The following is a 17,529-nucleotide window of genomic DNA, read 5'->3' as shown; positions in this document are numbered from 1 at the left end:
AAATGAAGCAAAGCCAAACATCATTGTTTATCAGGCAAGTGGGGGAAGGGAGAAGCCTCTGGCTGACCTACGGCAGGCACTGTTGGTTGCCTTGCTATGGAGCCCAGTGTGGCTTGGGCCAGCAATGTGCCCAGCTCCAGGCAAAACACTCACTTGCTCAGCCTCTCTGTAGCCAGAAGTGGCCATGTGATGTGCTTCTGGCCAGTGAGACATGAGCAGAATTCTACCCAGGACTGTGGGAAGCAACTCCTTCTCTGTTTCCCTTTTATCCCTGCCTTGAAAATGTATGTGATGCCTGGAACTGGAGTAGCCATCTTTCAACTCCAGGGTAAAGGCTGAAGAATCACAATGATGTCAGCCCTGACGTTGAGCCACTGAACCATCACCAGCAGGCACCTACCAATGCTTTCTTATTACATGAGAAAAATACCCCTCTCTGTGTTTGAGCACTTGTGAGTCGGGTTTTCTGTTAATTGTAATGGAATACCTAATAATTTGGAAGAAATGATCAAGATTTGTCATTAAGTGGTTTAAAAAAAAAGAACACAAAACTATTTGTAGAGTTGTTTTGGTTACCTATTTCTACATAGCAAACCACTCTTAAACAACAGTCAATCACTGGCTATTCCTCACAATTCTGTAAATCGAGAATGTGAGTAGGGATTAGCTGGGGGGTTCTTCGTCTCCACATCACAAGAAGGGGTCAGGTAATTGGTTGCATTTAGCTGGTGGCTGTGCTGGACAGGAAGGTCCAAGAAGGTTTCACTCACATGCCTGGCGCTGTGGCTTCTCTCTCTCTTGCTGGGTGGCTTAGACTTCCTCACAGCATGGTAGTCTCATGGCATTCAGACACTTTATAAGACAGCTGGCTGTCAAGAGGGAGCATTCCAAGCATGCCAAAGCAGAAGCCACATACCTCTTGAGGCTAAGCCTTGGAAGTTATACAATATCACTTCAGCCATAATCTATTGATCAAAATAAGTCATAGGGCCAACTCAGGTTCAAGGGGAGAGGACATAAGCTTTGCCTCTCAATACAAGGAATGGTGAAGAATTTGAGCCATACTTAATCCACCACAACAGTGTTATCACAATTTTTAAAGTATGGCCCTTATATATATTGAAAAAAAACCCAGAAGGTAGAATAGCCCTGGTACAAGACATTTAACCAAATGTCAGAAGAGGAAGGAGAGCTAATCTAACAAAGACCTGTATAGACATTTCAGTGCTATCCTCAGCCTCATCCCCAAACCCAGAGCAAACAGAGGGGCTCAGATGTGAATAAAGAAAAAGAAATGACATGGACATTATGCAGACATTCTACAGAAGTTGAGTGAAAGAAAAAGAAGGAAGGAAAGAAAAAGTAAGGAAAGGAAAGAAAAAGTAAGGAAAGAAAAGAAAAAACAAAGTCAAAGGAAAGAAAGAATCATGCAAAAGACAGACCACTAAGCCAGTTTGGAAGAAAACAAAATCCAAGGAAAAGAAGGAAATCCTTCATAAGTGTTACATACGAAGAGACAACCTAAAAAGAACATGTATTCAATAAAAACAAGAACTCAAAGATGAGATGAGAAAACAATATAATAAGACAGAATAAGAAGGAGGAGGAGGAGGAGGAGGAGGAGGAGGAGAAGAAGAAGAAGAAGAAGAAGAAGAAGAAGAAGAAGAAGAAGAAGAAGAAGAAGAAGGAGGAGGAGGAGGAGGAGGAGGAGGAGGAGGAGGAGGAGGAGAAGGAAGGAGAAGGAGAAGAAGGAGAAGCAGCAGCAGCAGTTGGGGGAGAGGGAGATTGTAGAGCAAGGAAACAAATAGAGAAGCAAAACAAGATCATTATAGAATTACTAGATAAGAAACAGAATATATATGCTGCATATGAGAATATTTGTTAATGGAAAGGCTGAGCCAGTGTCAGTGAATACAGAAGATAAAGACAAGAACTAAAAGCAATTAGAGAGAAAAGATCAGATATGAAGGACGGTGAAGACAACTCAACATAAGATATTTGGTACCCCTGAGGTAGAGAAGCCAAGAAATGAAATAGAACACTAAAGATATAATACAAGAATTTTCCCTGAAACACAAGAAGAATCAAATCTGCAGATTGAAATAAACACTCTGGTTCCATGAGAAACTGAAGCTTTGACACCAAGAAATATCCTGTGAACTTATTAAACCTTAAGAATTCTTCATACATCCTGAAGATGATATAAAATGTTAAATCAATTAATATAACTCAAGTATTTAAAATGGTTAAACATGTAACATATGATATTGTACATCAACTATAATTTTTTGAAAAACTGAAAACAAATGGTTAAACAGTGCCTGACAGTTCTTTCAAGTATAAAATCTAGGCATAAAAAGCAATTCATCTACAAGGAAGAAAAGTCAAGTTGACCTCAGACTTCCAAGAGCATTATCTAACTGATAAATAATGGAGCAATATTTACAAAGTTTTGAGGAAAAGAAAATGGTACCCAAAATTATAATCATCAAGAAGTCATTTAGTGGGCTTCCCTGGTGGCGCAGTGGTTGAGAGTCCGCCTGCCGATGCAGGGGACACGGGTTTGTGCCCTGGTCCGGGAGGATCCCACATGCCGCGGAGCAGCTGGGCCCATGAGCCATGGCCGCTGAGCCTGCACGTCCGGAGCCTGTGCTCCGCAATGGGAGAGGCCACAACAGTGAGAGGCCCGCATACCGCAAAAAAAAAAAAAAAAAACAGAAAAGCCAAAAAAAAAACCCAGAATTTATCAAATCTGAAAGAACTTAGGAAGACAGCACCCAGCAACTCTACCTGGGATGGGGCGGAAGCTACTTTAATAACATTTTACATATTAAAATATGAATCCAAATAAAAATTCAGAAAAGGAGAAACAGCTGAAAGAGTACAGGTGGTAAACACTAATACCATTAGATACTGACTGAAGACTAAACAATTGTAGAACAAATTTTGACAATGTAAAATTAATAATATAATTAAAAAATTAGGGAGTTGTGAGGAGAGCGCAGACACATGAGAGATACTGATTACCTTATTTTTCATAGCATTTACCCAATCGAAACCACCAAATTTAAATCAGTAAACAAAAAATAGATAGGTAATGATTCTAACCTCTTAATGTTTTTCATAATATTTTCATAATCTATTTTCTTAAATGTGGAAGGATTTTATCAAAACAGTATCTCTTGTGCAAAGGACACATTTAACTGAAGTTCACCAATTCCCTCACCACTTTCACTTCCATTAAATCCAAGTAATAACGAATTAAAACATTTTTGTGTGAAAAGTAGAACACGTAGTATGATCCCATTTTTGTAAATATAATTTTGTTAACATTTCTACCCATTCTTCTGTCTATAAAGATACACATGGAGATAACTACCATATGTTCATTCAAGGGTGGATATCCATGGGCAGCAGGGTTTTGTTTTAACTTTGTTCTTTTAGCTTTATTCTTTGTTCGTTTTTTACTTTATTTTCTTAAATTATTTATGACTAACTTATTTTCATAAAACAAAAAAAAAAGCGTTCAAGAAAAGAAGATCAGGGCTTCCCTGGTGGCGCAGTGGTTGAGAGTCTGTCTGCCGATGCATGGGACACGGGTTCGTGCCCCGGTCCGGGAAGATCCCACATGCCGCGGAGCGGCTGGGCCCATGAGCCATGGCCACTGAGCCTGTGTGTCCCGAGCCTGTGCTCTGCAATGGGAGAGGCCACAACAGTGAGAGGCCCGCGTACCGCAAAAAAAAAAAAAAAAGAAAGAAAGAAAGAAAGGAAGATCAGAAGAAAATACACTGAATTGTTATCAAGTAATTATTCACGTTCAGAGAGAGTATGGGTATTTTTTTACCTCTCTACTTTTCTATAGTTTCCAAAGCTGCTCACCTTTCAGATCTCGGTTTAGCCTTCATCATTTCCTCCTGGTTATTCACTGACCCCTATGCCTGGATGGGACCCATTGCCGTACCTTCTCCTGGGTCTGTGTTCCACCCCTACTGCAACATTTATCACACTTTAATGCGACTTATAAAATTGTCTTTCTTCGCTGCTAGACAGTAACCACTTTGAGAGCAGAGGTCATGTCTATCTTTTCTTTCTGATAAACTATCACATAGCAAAGCTACTCAATAAATATTTATTTGATAAATGTACATGCTGAAGTTATATCACACAGCAAATATTATAGCAGCACACAGCAATTGCTTTCTGTTTTCTAAATTCAATCCTCTGGTTTTGCCAGACTTATCAAGCTGTAAGGTACATGGACAATGGAAGGAGAAAATCTTTTTTTTTTTAAGAATTTTTTTAGAGCAGCTTTAGGTGCAGAGCAAAATTGAGAAGAAGGTACAGAGATTTCCCGCACACTCTTTGACCCCAACATGCACAGGCTTTCTCATGATCGATATCCCCCACCAGAGTGATACATTTGTTACAAATGATGAACCTACATTGACACATCATCATCACCCACAGTCCACAGATTACATTAGACTTCACTCTCGGTGTTGTTATAGAGTCTCTGGGTTTGTACAAATGTATCAAATGACATATATTCATCATTATAGTATCATACAGAGTATTTTCACTGCGTTGCCCTAAAAATCCTCTGTGCTTTGCCTATTCATCCCTCCCGCCCCTAATCCCTGGAAACCACTGATCCTTTTACTGTCTCCATAGCTTTGCCTTTTCCAGAATGTCATATAGTTGGAATCACACAGTAGGTAGCCTTTTCAGATTGGCTTCTTTCACTTAGTAATATACATAGAAAGTTCTTCCATTTCTTTTCATGGCTTGATAGCTTATTTATCTTTAGCGCTAAATAATATCCCACTATCTGGACATACCACAGTTTATTTGTCCATTCATCTACTGAAGGACATCTTGGTTGCTTCCCAGGTTGGGCAATTATAAAGTTGCTATAAACATCCACTTTCAGGGTTTTGTGTAGACTTTTTTTTCAACTTTTTTGGATAAATACCAAGGAGTGTGATTGCTGTATCGTATGGTAAGACTACGTCAGTCTTGTAAGAAACTGCCAAACTGTCTTCAGGCTCTTCATCCTCACCGGCATTTGGCACTGTCAGTGTTTTGAATTTTGGCCAATTTAGTAGGTGTGTAGTGACATCTTATTATTGTTTTAATTTGCATATTCACATATGATGTGGAGCATCTTTCTGAATGCTCTCTGCCATCTGTATAGCATCTTTGGGTGAGGTTCAGGTCTTATGCCCAATGTTTAATCAAGTTGTTTGTTTTCTTATTGATGAGTCTTAAGAGTTATTTGTATATTTTGGATAACAGTCCTTTATCAGATGTGTCTATTGCAAATATTTTCTCCCATTCTGTGGCTGGTTTTCTCATTCTCTTGACTTTGTCTTTCTCAGAGCAGAAGTTTTAACTTTAATGAAGTCTAGCTCACCAATTATTTATTCATGAATGATGCCTCTGGTCATGTATCTAAAAAGTTATCACCAAACCCAAGGTCATCTAGGTTTTCTCCTATATTATATTCTAGGAGTCTTATAGTTTTAAAGAGAAAATCATTTTTAAATTCAAAATGCAGCCCTTGATTTCCCATTTCCCTGATTGGCAAAGACAGTCAGTCACACATTAGCCCTGTTAAGTCCTCCCAAAGTGAAAGCCTTATGATTGGAACAAATGGCAAAACTGGCAGTGATATTCTTTTAAATGTTTCCTTTTTGTGCTCCAATAAACACATCATTTTGCTCTTGAGTTTCTTAATTAATCAGCTTGGACCATCACCCTATGGCGCTTCCTATCAATGTCTCTCCAAACTTTAAAGGAGTGTCCACACTCTCTACTTTTATCCCCTCATTTCTTGTTTTGCCCTCAGTCCACACAATCTGGTCTCCCGTCCTACCCTGTTGAAGCAATTCTTTGCAAAATCATGAATGAAAAATTGCAAAGTCTGGTCCCTGAGCTTGTGTGTCCCCTCTGCAGCATCTGGCATGGTTCTCCATGCCGTCTTTCTGGAAATCTTGCTTCCTTGGACTTTCCCAAGACTCCACTCTCCTTCTGTTCCTCTCCTCATTCCTGATCATTAAGAACACACACTGATCTTGACAGGGAGCTGAAGACTTCCTCTTTATTCCAGCCCTGGGAATGGAATCTCAGATGTGAGTCAATAACAAAATGGGCTTCTTCCTCTTAGGGGTATGCCCTGGGGTCCTGACGCTAGCAGCTGGAGCTCTTTAGTAGAAGGAATAAATAAACTGTAGCTGGAAGCGGCATGGGGTGCATCACATCATTCTCTTCTCTGTCACTAAGATCTCTTTTGTTCCTTCCCTTCTCTCTCTACCTCCTTAGACACCTGGCGGGCATCAGGACAGGGCTGGAGGGAGGAGAGACCAGGTCAGGTCTGCTCCAGCCTCTCAGAGAGGAGTCTTCAGTTCTTCCCTTTATTTGAATGTTTTCATTCATTTCCTTCTTCGGGGATTGGAGACGTAAGACCCAAGGTGTCAAGGGCAGAATGGAAGCTTAGAGGAAAGAGGCCAAGAAGAAGCTGCCTTTGTGTCAGTAGGGATCCCAAGTTAAAGTTAGTGATGCCCTTGAAGCTCACACACCGCCTAGGACCACTCATTGGTGTAGAAGTTCTGGTTCCTAAGACGGTGCATTTGCCTGTTGGATTTTCTGCACATCTTCAATCAGGAATCCACTGCAATCAAAGGTAGTTAATCCAGGAATCAGGAACTCAAGCTTCTCAGCCATAACTCTCTGAGTAACATTTCTTGATCTCTGTTGTCAGCTTGTTAAATGTCGTCATCCCCCGGATACCCAGGGCCCCCCTTTGCCAGTCCACGTGCTCTCCCTTGGTGGCCCAACCTTAAGATTGCTTCCACTACCACCTGCATAAAAACAACTCCCATGTCTCTACCACCAGGCCTGATCTCTCTTCCCCAGAGCCACACACCTGCCAAGGCCCCCTAAACCCACCACCCCTGAACTCATCAGCTCTCCTACCAAAGCTACTCCTTTCTAGTGTTCTCTAAACTGGGGATGATTTTTTTTTCAAATAAATATGATTCTTGTATGCACAGCATACAGGTGTGAAAGCCCTCCAATCCTGGGCCCAGGCAAACAAATACATGAGGAGCAAAATCTTATGTAACCCCCTCAGTGCTGTCCTCCACTCCCATCTCCCTCTTGAATCGGCTCCATCCCACCCCCAGACCAGGGACATAGCTGAACCTGCCCCTGGCCTCCAGTGGTCCTAGTTCACCTTAATCCTCCCACCCCCCGCAGGATTGCAGTTTCCTATTGACAGAATCACCCACCAGGCTCTGCCTGCCTGCATGACTAAGTCCCCCTTCCGGGTCTCCCTCACCCGCATCTACTGATGCTGTCCATGGGGTTCTGGGCCTAGCGTAATGTGGGCACACACCTGCATTACCCATCTTCTCCTTCAGAGAGGGCGGAGGGGGCATCAACGCCTTGGCATCTCATCGCGGCAGCCTTGCCAGCACTGCCCTGCACAGTTCCAGAGACAGACAGATGCCACCCCATCTCCAGCCAACCCCCAGGGGCCCTGACTCAGCTCAGCTGAAGACACCCAACTCAGAAACACAAGGGTCATCCTTGACTTGACCCCCCGTGTACAATCGATCATTGCTTGTTGTGAGTCTTCTTTCTAAAGATTTCTCATAACCTTATTTTTTTTCTAGCCCCAAATGAGCCCTGTTTTCGTCCAGTCTATTACCATTTCTCATCTAGAATATAGTTGACGCTTGAACAATGTGGAAGTTAGGGACACCAACCCATTGCACAGTCTAAAATATACATATAACTTTTGACTCCTCTAAACTTAACCGCTGATAGCCCCCTGAAGCCCAGAAGTCTTACTGACAACATAAACAGTCAATTAACACATATTCTGTATACGTATTATGTGTTGTATGCTTGCAATAAAGTAAGCTAGAGAAAAAGAAAATGTTATTAAGAAAGTCATAAAGAAGAGAAAAGACATTTACAGTACTGTAATGTATTTATCGGCACCATAAGTTTACAAGATAAATTGTCCGTCTGTACCTACCTCAATGTTGTCTTATATGACACAAAACACGGTAGATCTTATACGTGTTACCAACGTTACTAACACTGGATATCGAAAATGAAAAGATAATGTGAAAAAAGAAAGTCACACCAGTCAGAATGGCCATCATCAAAAAATCTAGAAACAATAAATGCTGGAGAGAGTGTGGAGAAAAGGGAACCCTCTTGCACTGCTGGTGGGAATGTGAATTGGTACAGCCACTATGGAGAACAGTATGGAGGTTCCTTAAAAAACTACAAATAGAACTACCATACGACCCAGCAATCCCACTACTGGGCATATACCCTGAGAAAACCATAATTCAAAAAGAGTCATGTACCAAAATGTTCACTGAAGCTCTATTTACAATAGCCCAGAGATGGAAAAAACCTAAGTGTTGTACCGCAAAAAAATAAAAATAAAAAATAACATGTTCGGGCTTCCCTGGTGGCGCTGTGGTTGTGAGTCCGCCTGCCGATGCAGGGGACGCGGGTTCGTGCCCCGGTCTGGGAGGATCCCACATGCCGCGGAGTGGCTGGGCCCGTGAGCCACAACTACTGAGCCTGCGCGTCCGGAGCCTGTGCTCCGCAACGGGAGAGGCCACAACAGTGAGAGACCCGCATACTGCAAAAAAAAAAAAAAAGAAAAAAGAAACATTTACCATCTACCAAGCGGGGCTATGTGACCCCTTCCCATGAAATGAAGTACCACATATGTCATAGTGTTAAATCGGGTTGACTATCTAATGAGGCAGGTACAATTATGACGTTTCTTTTTAACTTTTTATTTTATATTGGACTATAGCTGATTAACAATGTTGTGATGCTTTCAGGTGTACAGCACAGTGATTCAGTTATACATATATGTGTATCTATTCTTTTTCAAATTCTTTTCCCATTTAGGTTGTTACATAATATTGAGCAGAGTTCCCTGTGCTCTACAGTAGGTATGACCTCCTTTCTGACAGGTGAGAAAACCGAGGCTCAGAGCGGGGAAGTGGCTTGACGGGGTAGAGCTCCGTTTCTGGCCCGAACTGTCCAACCCCAGGACTCTGCTTTACTCCAAGCCACACTGCAGACAAGTGACTCACAGATGGAGAGGGAACAGGGGGTCTGAGCACGGAGCACGGCAGGAGGTGTGAGAAGGCTAGGTTCTCGCCTCTCCCTGCGGACTCCCACCCCCTCCATCATGCGGGCCGGAGCATCCTGTCCGCCCCAGCCCTACGCTTCAGCAACCGTGACATCCAGCAGCCTGAGGGGATGCCTGCCTCCGGAAGCCCCGGCTTCCTGCTTTCTGCTGAACCCACAATGCGTCAGGCCGGCTGTCCCAGCTGCAGCACGCAGACGACCTGACCTTACAGGCTGGGGCTGAATCACCAGCCCCTCGGCTAGAAATAGCCCTCGCAGAAGTGTGCGGAGGCCACGTGTACACCGGGAGGGGAGGGGGCAGGGCAGTGTGTCCAAGGAGTCCCAGGACCCCGAGATAACACGGGTCCGGATGTGCTGCATCCCAAACACGGTAGGCTGGCCTTGGTCACAGGCTCCAAGGAGGTGAGTGGGCACCAGGATGTCTGCTCTCCGACGTGGGCTGCGTGACGAGGCCCAGGCATCCTGCGAGGGCGGGCTGGGTTCTGATGGGCAGCCCTCGAGGGCCAATCAGATCAGGCAGGCTGCGCGCACACGCGCACACACACACACACACACACACACACACACACACACACACACACACACACACACACACACACACACACACACACACACACACACACACACACACACACACACACAGACTCTGCAGTTCACAGATCCCGCGGTTCTTCCCTGAGCACAATCCCAGCTTGACAAGCATCCCTGTCTCCTCTCTGGTTTTGGTCAGAGAGCAGAGAGGAGTATTAGGAGAAGGTGGTAGCCCGGCAAAGCCCTGCAGGCAGAGCAACGGAAGGTTCTAGACTTTGCTCCTTCTTCCCTACCTAGAAGAGAGCAAACATCCAAAGTTCACCCTGCAGAGCTTGTTCCCAGCATACCAAGTCCTCCCAGATCTCCCCTGGTGCTGTTCTCCGCCTACCATGTTCCCATCCCAGCAATTCAGTCCCTGAAAACAGGAATGTTCACAGGACAGGGGGGTGTCGTTGGTGGAATTCTGAATTCAAAGCAAGACGGCCGGGGTCTGACTCCCTGTTCTGCCACAGTCGAGACGTAGAACCTCGCACAAATCCCAGACTGATCCTCAGTTTCTTCATACGTAAAATGGGATTCTTATTCTCCCACGGGGTGGTCGGGAAGATCCGATACGAGAATGCACGGGAGAATGTTCTGTGAAGGGTATTCCGTTAGGAAAGTTCTTTGTAGATGTCAGGGGGGCTTCTGTTATTACACAAGACTTGGGGCATGGGGACCAGTCCTGGCTTCAGTTCAGATCACCATGGGAACGCCGCTGAAACGTCTCCTGCTGTGACACTGCCCTGGCCTCCTCCCTGGGGTTACAGGTGGGCCCAAGGAGGTGTGAGAAAGCACTTTGTCACTGGGGTTGTTTTATACCTGGAGCAAGGTCATACCTGATGACCTTGGAACGGGGCTTCCCAATTGTCTTCACATGGTGGCCGACATAGAAGGTGACATCTGTCGGCACACTGGACACCCATCCCCCTAGGTCCCCGCCACTGCAGCCAAGAGTCAACGGCCCTGCACACCTGCTACCCCTGGGGACTTACAGGATGCACAGCTCAGGAAAGCTCCACTTCGAATTATAAACTTCTTTAAAAAAGAGTGAGATTGGTTGGTGGAGGTGTGGGAGGTACAGATTGATAAACTTCACACTGAGAATCCTTATTCATAAGCTGTGTTCCGGTTCCTCCGTCCCCACCCCCATGCTTCCCCAGCAAGTCTGACCGAAGTCTCTGACTTTACTCTGAATGGAACCAGCACAGCCCTGTTCTCTTCACCCAAAGTGAACCCTCTGTGAAATCACTCCCGCAGCCTGGGACACACAGCGTCGTCTTATCTCCCCCGAGCTGTAGTGGTGGAGGCCAGGAGAGGGTTTCCAGTAAGAAGGGTGTTAGCGGAAAAGAGGCGGGGGAAGACGAAGGGAAGGAAAGGGGACTTGAGGCTGCAGCCGCTGGTCATTGTATGTCCTCTGCTGTCAAGCTCTTCTGTGACCTTCCCTTACCCGGGGTCCCCAGCGAAGGCATCTGCAGGGCTTTAGACCCTCTTTGTCCTGCAGCATAAGCTTTGTTCTGGCACCAAAGGAGAGACAGCAGAGACATGGATTCTGTGATATTACAGAAGCCCCTGTATTTCACTGGGGAATGTATAATGAGGGTTTTCTTTATATATGTGGGTTTCCTTTTGAGTACATCTATTATAATAGTGACCTATAATATTAAATTATACAATAACACAGTCCTATGTATGATATTAAATATTAGATTAGAGGCATCTGTAGAATCTGTAAGTAAAAAACTAAATAATAAAGATCAGAGAGGAAATAAATAAAATGGAGATTTAAAAACAATAGAAAAAAAATCAACAAAACCAAGAGCTGGTTCTCTGAAAGGATAAACAAGATTGACAAACCTCTGGCCAGGCTCACCAAGAAGAGAGAGAGAACCCAAATAAACAATATAAGAAATGAAAAAGGAGACATAACAACTGATACCACAGATATACAAAAAACCATAAGGGAATACTATGAACATTATATGTCAATAAATTCGACAACCTAGAAGAAACGGACAAGTTTCTAGAAACATACAGCCCACCAAATTGAATCACGAAGAGATAGATAATTTGAACAGACGGATCACTGGAAGTGAAATAGAATCTGTAATGTAAAAAACTAAATAATACAGATCAGAAAGGAAATAAATAAAATAGAGAAATAAATAAAATAGAGATTAAAGGCGTCTGCCTTGCTTGAGCGGATCCCTCATCCACTGTGGACATTATAAGCAAGGCAGTCGGAGAGAAACAAGGCCACCAGCAGAGAATGTAAACACTTCCAGTCACTGTCTACAGGTGGGCAACTCCCAGGCGACCAGGTCAAGTGTAGCAGGTGATAAAGCAACAATGTGGGAGGGGGTTTGAGGACAAGACAGTGTGCAACCCTCAGAGAAACTCTCAAACTAAGACATCTGGGAGGGACTTCAGAGACTATTTCATTCACCATCCACCATCTCCCCAGTTTACAGATGGGGAAATAGGTCAGAGGGAGGACATGGTCCCTCAGTTTGCATGCACAGATTTCAAAAGAAACAGGTTCTCTTTGATGGGGAAGCTGATACACATGACGGGGGCGGGTAAGGGATCTGCTCGTGTCTTATCTAAAGGAACGAAAGGTAACTAGTGTACACAGGCAGATAGATGCTGTTCTGGTACATCTCATTTCTCTGACCCTGGAATGAATTGTTCCAGGTAGTGATTACATTTTGACACCGATTCAGGCAAACACCGTGGCTGAGTTTTTTTTGGTTTTTCGTTTGTTTGTTTGTTTGTTTATTTTTACATCTTTATTGGAGTATAATTGCTTTACAATGGTGTGTTAGTTTCTGCTTTATAACAAAGTGAATCAGCTATACGTATACATATATCCCCATATCCCCTCCTTCTTGCGTCTCCCTCCCTCCCACCCTCCCTATCCCACCCCTCCAGGCGGCTGAGTTTTGTTCTCATTCTTTTGAATATACTTTCTTTTTTAGAGCAGTTATAAGTTAACAAAAAACTTGAGCAGACAGCAGAGAGTTCCCATATACCCCCTTTCCCACCCTACACACAGTTTCCTCTGCTACCAGCATCTTGCATTAAGAGGTACATTTGTCACAGTCGATGAAGCAATAGTGATGCATGATGATTAACGAAGGTCCAGAGTTTAGGTGAGGGTCCACAGTTTGTCGTGAGTTCTGTGGGTTTTGACAAACGCACCACATTGCATTTCCATCATCACGGTCTCCTACAGAACAGTTTCACTGCCCTAAAATGCCCCTGCACTCCAGCTCTCAGCTCTGAGCGTCCTCCCACTGCGCAGTTCCCCTCACTGTGTCAGACGGTGGCCAGGTACCTCCAGCCACAGATAACAGGGTGCAGTGCGTGCACGGTACACTTGCAGGGCTGGTCGTGCCACTAAAGCATTTGCTCCCAAGAGATACTCTTGTCCTAGGAAGACCTCCATCTCCTGCTTCTCCTCACCTCCAGCCACTCCCCCTTCCACGTTCTCGCGACAGCTTCCTCTCGGTCACCGTCTAGCAGAGCCCCTCCCGCCAAGTTCATTTCTGTTATATTTGAGATTCCACATATAAGTGATATAATAAGATATTTGTCTTTCTCCATCTGACTTACTTCACTTAGTATGAGAATCTCTAGGTCCATCCACGTTGCTGCAAATGGCATTATTTCATTCTTTTGTGTGGCTGAGTAATATTCCATTATATATATGTACCACATCTTCTTTATCCATTCATTCAAATGTAGATGGACATTTGGGTTGCTTCCATGTCCTGGCTATTGTGAATAGTGCTGCTGTGAACATTGGGTTGCATGTATCCTTTTGAATTGTAGTTTTCTCTGGATATATGCCCAGGAGTGGGGTTGCAGGATCATATGGTAGCTCTATGTTTAGTTTCTTGAGGAATCTCCATACTGTTCTCCATAGCGGCTGTATCAATTTACATTCCCACCAACAGTGCAAGAGGGTTTGATTTTCTCCACACCCTCTCCAGCATTTATTATTTGTAGACTTTTTAATGATGGCCGTTCTGACCAGTGTGAGGTGGTACCTCATTGTAGTTTTGAGTAGTGAAGTTCTTGAAGTGACTTGTTAACACTCCTCACAGGACTGCCAGAGCATCAGATGGGATGCTGGGTGTGTGTGTGCATCGTAGGTTGGGAAGAGCCAGACAGAAGCAAACGGTCTTCTGCCCAGGGCATCGCCAGTGCCTTGAAGAGCAGGACTGTGCTTTTTCATTCTTAGCCTTCCCTAAAGACTTTCTGCAAAACACTAGCCATAAAATAGGCTTTCCATAAACAGTTATGTGTGGGTTGATTGGATGCATTAGAGGAAGAGAGAATAGGATTGGATATTAGGAATGGAGCTTTAATCGTCTGGAGAACAAGACACAGGGTGGCATTTTCAGGAAGGCTGTAGCTCTTCCCCTATGACCATTCATCCTGGAGGCTTAGACATCCATCTGCCTGACCCCAGGGATTGGATGGGCAAGATGCCAGGGAAACCACTGCTGAAATGGTGGAGCCAGAATCATGAAGAGGTGGGAATAGGGAGCAGAGACCTCCATCTGCAGACGGAGTCTTTAGACAGAGTCCAACAAAGCAAAGAAAATTGTGGCCCATCCTGAGACCACCGCTTCATTCCCTGGTCTTTCTTTTACCAAGATTCCTCGAAATTTTTTTCATCATAGTTTAACAACAGTCAAAACAAAATATTTTTATTGGAAAATTGTTGAAAACCTTCACATGGAGAGAATATGACCTTGGGAGAGAATTCTCTGCACCTTCTCAGAGAGGATTCTTTGAAAAAGTCAGGGGATGAGGGGAAGGAAGGAACTTGTGGGAATACAGATGCATCTAGTCCCCAGGCCATATTCAGAGCCTCTATTCTATGACTGTACAGGCAGGGTCTGGACCGGAAGTCCTCCACAGAGCTCCCGGGGCAAATTCTCCCAACGCCAGGGCAGGTGTCCCCACATGCTGCATCCCAGGCAGCCACATGGGATCCATGGACAGGGATATCCAAAAACCACAAGCCACCGGTCTTGTCCTGAGCTTCCTGTCCCCATCTGGTACCAAGGTTTCACACCTGGCTCCTGAGGTCGCACGCTCCCAGATCCTCCGACCTGTGCAGTGACAGCTGATGTCCTCCAGGGGCCAAGAAGAGGAGCACACTTACCCTGGGCTCTGTCATCCTCATCCTCGGAAGCTTCTGAGGAGATGCCACAACTACAAGGCTCAGAGCAGTGTACGGACTTAGCATTCAGTGCTAGGACTCCCCAGAAAAGTCCATGCATTCAGTGCTAGGGCTCCCCAGAAAAGCCCATGTACATCTTAGGCTGGAATCCTGGAAGGGGATGGACAGTGAGATGTGGCTCGGTCCCTGTGTACTGACTCCAGTGCACAGGAAGGGTGCAAAATCTGTTCCTTGATAAGAACTGTAGAGTCAGGCTTAGGGGTTACAATCTCTCAGGGAGCTTTGGAAACAAGTGCAAAGAGTCTCACCTTCATTTAGCAGGGCAAAGGTTGGTCCTCGGGGAGTTATGGTTGTTCTCCCGGGCAGCCAGGTTGGGAGCCCACGGCAGGAGTCTAGCCAGGAGCTGGAAGGTCTGCCATCTGTGCTATTGGGCAAATCCCTACCTCAAGCTCAATGTTTCCTTATCTCAGGTGGGAAGAATTACTCTGAGATGCTTGCACCTTCCTTCACTCTCACCAAGTGGGGGATCCCTCCTCTCCGCGAAATCAGCCTACTCCCCTGGGCGGTCCTCTGCCTTCAGATCCACCTGCCAGGCATTCAGGGCTGGTGGGGAGTCTTCAGAAGTGACATAGGCCGGCACATCGGTTCTCTCTCCTAACAGGACACATGGAAGTGGCCAGGGAGGCTCCACCTCCAACCAGTCTGGGACCAGAGCACATGACCACATCCTTCTCTCAAGACACCTGCCCTGCCCCCTGCAGCATCTTGGCAGCTGCTGGGAAACCCCTCTCTGACCCACCCTGCAAGTTTCCCTCAAGCCCCTTTGCCCCCAAGTCCTCCTTGACCACGATGTCCACCACTGAGGTCTGTCCGTCCTCTGGATGCTCTGGCATGTCGCACCCGTCCTGGTCCTCCAACGTCTCTCACATGGTGCCTTGTATGGAGTAACGTCTTCTCCAGTCACTCGCATCGTGGACCCCTTGAGGATAAGTTTGCTTTGCTTTGTAGTCTGTGGTGAATACATGTACGAACCATTCTGTGACTGCTACTAAAGAAAGTTGTCTCACACATAGCAATGAAGTGTCCTAAATCTTCTCTCTAGCCTGGAGGGGCCAGCACCCTGTGTCTTAGAGACACATCCTGGGTCCAGGCGAGGAGCCCTGTGCCCCTTTGCTCCTGGACCTGTCTCTCCTGCTCTTGTGGCTTCAGCCCCCAACACGTGGAGGGCTCAGGACACCCAGATTCAAATCCAACCTCTCCCAGTATGAGCTGCACATCTTTGGGTGCGTTATTGAAACTGTGTACATCAGCCTCCTCATCTATACAGAGGAAGTACCTGTACCTCTCCAAAGGGTTATTAGGAAAAATAAATGAGTTACTACAAGTAAAGCACATCATAAATTCAATAAGTTCAGGTGTCTCCGAGATCATCATCGGAGGAGCAGCCTAGGGAACCGGCAGACCCTGTCCCGGCTCTCCTGTTTATTTGCTTTGTGACTCTGGACATGTAAACCCCAAGAGTTCCATTTCTTCGTGTATAACTTAAAATATGGATAACGCCTGGTGAGTCTACCTCACAGAGTGGCAGTGAGGTTCAGATGAGCTAATACACGTGAAAATGCTTTGTGAACTATAAAAACGCGTATGGGCAGGAAAACAAATGCCACTTCTTTGTGCCTGCGTCTGTGTGACCCCCCCCCCTTCCCACGGTGCCTTCTGCGATGGTTCCTGACTTTCCCCTGCCTTCTGCGGTAGCTGGGAGCTCCTGGGGCAGGGATCACATCCCTCTCCTCTTCCAGCAGCCCTGATCTCTAGCCTGCCGCCCGCACGTGGTCTGCACTCAGTAGAGGGGATGTGGGAAGAGCAACAGTCCCCTCGCATGTATGTTCTTCCAGAAGGCGTGCAGTGGCTTGCCCCCCAGGGGTGGCCCGTGATAGGACTGTCGCCCCACCTGAGAGGGCACATCTAGTCCCAGGAGCCAGGCCCCCCATAGACACTAAATGTGGGGATGCCTGGCCTGCAGCTCTGCCCCTGGGACCCCCCACCCCGGGCTCCGGTCCCTGGGCTCAGCCAGCAGACTTGCCATCTTCACGAGGTTTCTGAATTCACCTCCACGCTATTGGAGAGACCACAATACCAGTGGAGTTGCCCTTGGCAGTTCAAGTCAGGGAAACCGAGCAATCAAACCTCAGCATTCCGTAAAGGAGCAGGGACTCTGAGGGCTTTCTTCTTTCTTCCCGTCTCGAAACCCTCCCAAGGTTGCAACTTTGCTTTTGTGCCTCTGTCTCGGGTCTCCCATATCTTCATGAAGAGGGGGTCTCAGAGGACGCCACTGCCTGGTACTGACCTGGATTCCTTCTGTGTCCCTCAAAACACCCACTTAGGGCTGTGCATACACAAAGCTCTGGGTGCTTAGCTCCTGATTGGAATTTAAAAGACTGAGAAAAGCAAAATGAGTGGACTTGATGGGAGATTAATTGCACAGGCATCTGTTGACTGCATGACTGAAGCTGGATTTTTTCGGAACCACTGGCTGCCTTCGCATTTCCTGGTGGAAGTGGGGCAGGTCA

Source organism: Mesoplodon densirostris, chromosome 11, assembly GCF_025265405.1.
Source record: "Mesoplodon densirostris isolate mMesDen1 chromosome 11, mMesDen1 primary haplotype, whole genome shotgun sequence".
Classification (NCBI taxonomy): Eukaryota; Metazoa; Chordata; class Mammalia; order Artiodactyla; family Ziphiidae; genus Mesoplodon; species Mesoplodon densirostris.
This window is presented reverse-complemented; position numbering follows the sequence as displayed.